At 36.2% G+C, this 7,158-nt stretch overlaps 1 long non-coding RNA gene across 1 annotated transcript in view; it reads right to left on the reverse strand.

The window, feature by feature from the left end:
• Window positions 1–6,851, reverse strand: part of LOC308194082 — a 66,133-nt gene extending 59,282 nt beyond the window's left edge. Inside the window, exons 1-3 of the long non-coding RNA XR_013950243.1 lie at window positions 6,693–6,851; window positions 6,552–6,600; window positions 5,407–5,588 (exon numbers count right to left, since the gene is read on the reverse strand). This is a non-coding gene — a long non-coding RNA (uncharacterized lncRNA). The remainder of the gene's footprint in view (window positions 1–5,406; window positions 5,589–6,551; window positions 6,601–6,692) is intronic.
• Window positions 6,852–7,158: the final 307 nt, after the last annotated feature.

The following is a 7,158-nucleotide window of genomic DNA, read 5'->3' on the forward strand; positions in this document are numbered from 1 at the left end:
ATACTCAAAATAAGACCAAAAGCATACTATTCTTGCTGAGCATCCTCTTATTCTTAAGATGCCAATTATGTGATATGTTAGGTTCACAAAAATATTTTGGGATATGAGTAATAACAAGCTAACAGTCAGGGAGTAAGGATGCTAAAAGTTTATCAGAAACAGTGACTCTGATAATGGATGTTTGGATAATTGGGATTCCACTGTTGTTTTTTTTTGGTGGTGGTGGTGGTAGTTGTTTTTTGTTGTTGTTGTTTGGTTGACTGGTTGTTGGCGTTTTTTTCTTTTTAAAAAAATATACAGAACGCTGTCTTACTTTGGAATAATGAAAACAAAATGAAAACAGCACAGTTAATTTGATTCATTTCAGCCCATCTCCAAAGCTTTGTTTCTCCAATCTGTTCAGTTTCTGCTATTGGTTAGAGTTGATCTCCCTCCTAAATGAACCTTTTTGGAGGGATAAATCCATTTATAAATGGGAAACAAATCAAGCAGGCAGGCAGAGTAGTGTTTCTGTGATTGCTGAGCTGTGACAAAGTTTTTTATCTAGGAAAGAGAAAAGGACTGCAATAAACTCATTTTAAAATGCCTACAGTTCTTGGTGCAAACACCAAATTAAGAGAGAGATATCCACTAGCCCTGGCACAGGTTTAGCTTGACAATGACTGGCTAACACACAGGAGTGGATCACTAACAGGGAGAATGACGTAGCCCATAATAACCTACGTTTACTAGTAAAAACATTTGTGTAGAAGCAAAACATAACAAAATAACCCAGGGTTCTGGTTCTTCTTCAGAACCTGCTAACCTGCTAGACTCATCCACATAGTAGGAAGATGATAACTTTAAATATTTTTAGCAAATCTGAAAACACATAGAATCACAGAATTATTAAGGTTGGAAAAGACTCCAGGATCACCTGGTCCAACCATCACCCTACTACCAATGTCACCCACTAAACCATGTCCCTAAGCACCATGTCCAACCTTTCCTTGAACACCCCCAGAGACAGTGACTCCACTACATCCCTGGGCAACCCGCTCCAATGCCTGACTACTCTTTCTGAGAAGAAAATGCTCCTAATTTCCAACCTAAACCTCCCCGGCACAACTTGAGGCCATTCGCTCTAGTCCTATTGCTAGTTACCCATGAGAAGAGGCCGACCCCCAGCTCCCCACATCTTCCTTTAAGGTAGTTGTAGAAAGCAATAAGGTTTTAGGGGTGAAGGACTGGAGATAATACAAATAGAGAAATTTAAATTTCATGACTCAGTCACTGCAGGTCTTAAAATCATGTCTAAGTTAAACTGCAAGGAGGATAAGTATGAGACCTACATTTTAGCAATTACCACAAACAAAAGAAATTAATTTGACTGATTTTCTTTTCCAGCCACTTCATCAGAACTTCACACACACAAAAAAAACTTCTTTAAGGTAATTTGAGCTGAGCTTGGTTTGCATTGGTTCAAAGTTTGAAAATCCAAAAACCTAACCCCATAATCATGTCTGACTTTACCAGAACAATGAAAAGCCCAGTGATTAGGGCAGACAGTTGTACAGGGAAATGCTAGTTCTAGGGTTCTGCTATTCCATTTCAATACGAACAACTATAACCTAATCTTCTCATAACCCTCGTGAATTCCCTAAGCAAAGGAACATGAATTATTCTAAAATAAATTGCAGTCAGGCTCTCCTCCTTGAGATGTTCCATCCCACAAATAAATAATTATTATTTAGGCAGTAGTCCAAATAATGGTCTCACTAGAGAGAAGCGAATACTAAAATCCTTTCCCACTGAAAAAGGGGAGTAAAAAAGAAGATAGGGGACAGCATTTGTTGGTTTCTCAGCACTGCTAAGAAAAGAGCTTTGAACACCCTTAATGAAAACAGAATCTTTGGCTCTGTGCACAGCTCTTGTTCAGATGAGTTCTTCAATTTTTTTCAAAAGTTTGATGAATTTTTGGAAAATCTTGGCATAATATCTGATCTTTGCCTTAAGACCTAAAAAGCTTTCTGAAGGTTTTAAAAGGGAAAAAATGATCCAAATATTTCTGTTGTATTTTTCTGTTTTGTTTTGTGTTTTTTTTTGGGGGGAAGGTTCTCTGAGAAGAACTTTTATTGTTTTGACAAGTCTGTCTGTCATTTGGAAAACTCAATTTTAAATGAGTAAAGTGACAAAATTGTAAAGAATTGTAACATTTCCAGGTCAATATTTAAATCTCATTTGTATCACATGTAATTTGAATAGAAGTCAAATGGAGAGTATTTTCAAGGGCTTCATATATAAATATACAGAAAAGTAAAACAAGCTGATATTTTATCAATTTTAGAATACCTCTGTGTGTGATTACTAAGAACTGGAGGTATGGCATATCAAAGTTTATATTGTGATTTTTAAACTGATTAAGTCCTTTTAGTATTAGAGGAACAATGCTAATTTTCAGAGACCTAGACTTCTGAGGATTTGATCATACTTTGCACAGAAAATATTTTTTACATTTAAATGCTCACTTTCCAATTCTCTTCTTCTATAGAAAAAAAAAAAGTTCAAAGAAAATATTTGAGCTGTTCCTTCATAATCTCTATTCGTACATAAGTTCTTTGAACCTGAGCTATTGTGTCTGGGTCTCACCCAGTGGAGCTTTTAAGTTATTTGATCTGGAACTATTTGGTTTTGTGCCTCATGGACGAAGCCCTCTGGACCCATCTGACCTTAAAAGAATTGCTGTTGACTCAGACATCCTTAATTCATCTGTCAACTCTAGCAGTAGTTTGACTGAAGCTAAAGTTAAATCATCCTTTACCTAAGCCAGCTTGCTGGAATCCATGTGGTCTAATTGAGGCACCTTTTTAATAAGAAAGACCCTTCACTAAGCTCTTCTTAATAAACACAAGAGAAATGCATCATAAACATGAAAATCCTTATGTGTTGTAAGACAAATTTATGCAGGCATTTTAAAAACCATGAGACAATTTGTTCATACGTAGCTACATTAATAAGGGCTAGTACAACTCAAATTTGACATTTTCAAGGAGTTATTTCTGAGTTACTTCATGGCAAAAATTCTGACCATAATGTATACAAGATGACATACTTTTGTCATGTCAACAGAACACAAAAACAACTGAAAAGGCACGGCCAATTTTTTAAGTTTCACGTAACTGGAAGTGATTTACCAGAGGATCAAGGCTATTTGCTTTTCCACCCATAGAAATACTGGCTAATATAAAACAACCCACTAAGTTTTGTGGTATTGCAGAAGCATACACAGATTGAACTTGCAACAATTCCAAATGAGCTTGAATATGGAAAAAAAAAACAAAACAAACAAACAAAAAAAACTCTATTACAAAAGGAAAACGGTGATGAAAGGTTTGTTTATAAATTCTGTAAAGGGTAGGGAGATGAATAGGGTTCTCATTCTATCTACAAGATGTGGTGGTAATGCTTGAAATAGGCTGTGAGGATTTTTACAGCAGACCATGATCAGGTACTGCACAATGGTCACATCCAAACAGCAGCCTGAGCAACAATCTTTATTGTGCCAGTCATATTCAGCCTCTGTGCCACTCATTTTTGGAAAGTGTGAACTGATGCTAAGCTTTTTGGATTAAAGGCATTATGGTAAATAATGAAAAAAAAAAAAAAATAATAAAAAGATTTTAGAAATCAGTAATGCACAGTAATGGAGTGAAATGCCATTATATTGCAGAACTCAGTAAGCACCATGCATTCAAAATTGTTCTGACCTTAATGTCATACTCCTAAAACAAAGATTATAGGTCATGATTACATTGCTGTCCTAGGAGCAATTCTGGAAAAAAAGAATAGCAGTCTGACTACTAGAATAGCATTTCAGACTGACTGGGAAGATTGTCTAGCTGTAGGATTTAATATAGTCTTTAGAGGTATAAACAGGTGGATATTTGGAAAAAAATGTAAAGTTCTGGTATTATTTGAGATGTTTACTGGGATAAGATACTCAAATCTATTCTCCACACATTTAAAATGATGTAACAAAATTTGAGAGAGTAGAGTAACAAACTGCAAGAATGATTTAAAGGCTGGAAAATCTGCCTTACAGAAAGATTTAAGAGGTTCAATCTATTTAGCTCATCAAAGTCAAGCTTAAGGGATCTATACAAACAGACATGGAAAGAGGATATCATACACCAGAGGGCTTTTCCACATAGTAGGCTAAGATACAATTGTATGCTTTGGCTGGAAGTCAAAGCTCAACAAATGCAAATCAGAAACAAGGTATTTTTTAAGCAGTAATTATTAACTGGTAGGGAAATTTAATAGGGGGGTGTCTGGTTTCTCTCATATTTTAAATGTTTAAAATAAACCTAGATTTCTCCTTTTGTTTCCTAAAAACATGATCTGGCATCATTTGATGTTGAGCTGGAAGATTATGAGCCTATCCCCACAGTCTTCTGAAGACAGCTCCAAATTTGTATTGCTCCCTCTCTGGAACAGCAGGGGGGACAGCTTGTGTCTAGTCTGTTCAGCACAGGAAGGGAAAGTTCTGGTCCATCTGAAAAATTCTGCTATAGCCACATCTGTTAAACGCCCCTGTGGGTTCAACCAGTGAATTGGGTCCTGTTCTAGTTAATAATAGTTCTTGGTGAACTTATCTGATCTTCTAGATGAGATGGATCTCCAGAAAAAGCCTCTAGAAAATACCTGTTTTTCACCGTTATTATTGCTACGTGTATAATCTTGTTATTTAAAAAATGGAAAACATCTTGCATGTAGGGTGAAGACTATTTTTTAGCCCAGATAATATTTTAACAGACTGAAATTCCACATTCATTAAGAAGCTGTACTGACAATATAGTTTAAATTGCCATGCACTTAGTGCACTGCTATACACCTAGAATATTCCCTTTACAGTGCTCTTCTGGGTCCTAGGGTTGATAGTTTCAGACTTACTCCAAAAGAGAGGAGGAAGGTGACAAAGCATCCTGAGGTCTCTTGGGAAGATTTTGATGTCCTTGGTGGGGGGCTTCTTCCTTCTGTGTTCTGGGCTTACTTAGGTTTATTTGTATATGTTTTTCTTGTCACAGTCTGCTTCCATCTTAGCAATGCCCAGCTAAAACATGAAAGCTGCAAAAGATTTTTCACCAGCCCAGTGAACACAAAAGGTTTGGTTGCTTGTTATGCAGGGACCACCAAGGTGTGCCAGGCCATCCCCAGAGCCAGAGACAGCAGAGAAAGTAATGAATGATCACTTGCCCCCTTGACAATTGATATGCCACCCATCTAAGCTTAAATAGAACCATGGCAAGCCAAGACAGCCATGAGAGCTGGTACTATCAGGTTGGTTCAAATCCTGTTGCGACATACTAGTAAGTGGCAAAAACTGTTTTTACTGGACTACATTTGAAGAGACTATAGAATGACTACCTTAGCTGTAGACATCAACATTTCATCAGACTGCATCACCCATTCAAATTGTCAACATCTGCAGCTTTTGTAAGTTTAGGAGCAGATCACATCAAGCACTGTGTAGAAGAAACTGATATCGGAAAGGATTGAACTTTTAGGTGCTTTTAGGACTCCTACTGTTAGTCCCAGTTTTTAATGACCTGATAAAGACAGAAGAAAGATGTTAGCTTGTCTTGTGTAACCTTAATAATGTCTTGGCTGCTAAGTTTAGTTAAATAAATACCTTCTCTTGTTATTTGTTTTTGTTTTTGTTGTTGTTGTTGTTTAAGCAATTTATCACATAATCTTCCATCTAATTTCCACTAATAACTACTTTTGGTTCCTGTAATAGAATGCATAAACCCCTTACCCAGAAAGTTGCTCACTACGCAATGTTACAGCTTTAGCTGATCACAATTAGCACTCAATATGAGTCCTGAACCACAAGGAGTCCTAAGATTCATAATTTTCATCACAGTTGGTATAACTGTAAATGTTATTATTCATATAGAAAAATTAGCCTTTAAAGGTTTGCAGCTATATTACTACTTTCTGAAATTTAATCAGCACTTCAATGCAAAACTGGTATTAGTGCTCTGAATGGCAGGGAACTTCCTATATCGATGGGGAACCTGAATGGAAAGTAGCTGCATAGGACTTCTACCAAAAGGAAATGTTAATTTACATTTAGATCCGAATGCAGATTACTTCATGTATTTCCCACAGTAACGATTCACTTTTAGTATACTGCACGTATGAATCAAGGGACCAAAGGAATGGTTTCTCCTTCCTTTGGTTATTGTAGATATTTTTTTTCTCTAAAAGTAAATAATAATCAGAATCCTTCATTAGCTGTTTTCAAGGCCCATATTCCTTTTCAGGTGATACAACTTCAGTCTTTCTGATAAGCTTCTTCTTATAAACCTGGTATTTAATCACTCGTTTTATCTTTTTTTTTTTTTTTTAAATACAGGTACTAAAATATCACTAAATTAGAATTCAAAGCCAAGTATAGGAAAAGATGTTTATTGGCAGTGTCTGCCATACTTAAAACAAAACAAAAAAAAAAGAAAGAAAAGTGCCTTATTATCATTATGCACCTCAGGCAGTATTTAGATACTTACCTTGACCTGATAGCAACTGAAAGCTTTCAGAAGCTATTTGAATTTGGCCCTGTAAAAGCAGCAATAAAAAATTACAATGGAATATTAAAATGCATACAATGAACATTAGAATTACTCCTAATGTTTTTGTTAAAGACTTACATAGTTGAAGGCCACGTAGCACAAAAGTTTCCATTCACATTAAGTTCACAATCTTTGAGAGAAAAATATGGGAATGAAGTTAACATAGGTAGAAAATCATGAGCATAATGTGTAGGCAGGCCTCAGATGAAAATCCATCACCAGCATGGTAGGTGGGAAGCAACTGTGGGGAACAGACAAATGGGATAAGAGACTGGGGAGAGCAGTGACAGAAGCAGTATTTTCAAAAGAAAGCAAGCACTCTGTTTTGTAGCTGCACTACTACCAATAACATTTTTGTTTTAACAACAAAAAAAAATATACATTCACGTATTTCACAACTTTGGGTTCTGCTGTTATGTCATTGAACACTTTACAGGCCAGAAAAGGCTTCAGCTTTTTACTTTTAGTACAGAACATGCATGTTTCATACCCCTCAGTTGGCATCCCACTTGCATTTTCAACATGGGTTTTAGAAGACGGTATC

Source organism: Anser brachyrhynchus (assembly GCF_964034855.1).
Source record: "Anser brachyrhynchus genome assembly, chromosome: 4".
Lineage (NCBI taxonomy): Eukaryota > Metazoa > Chordata > Aves > Anseriformes > Anatidae > Anser > Anser brachyrhynchus.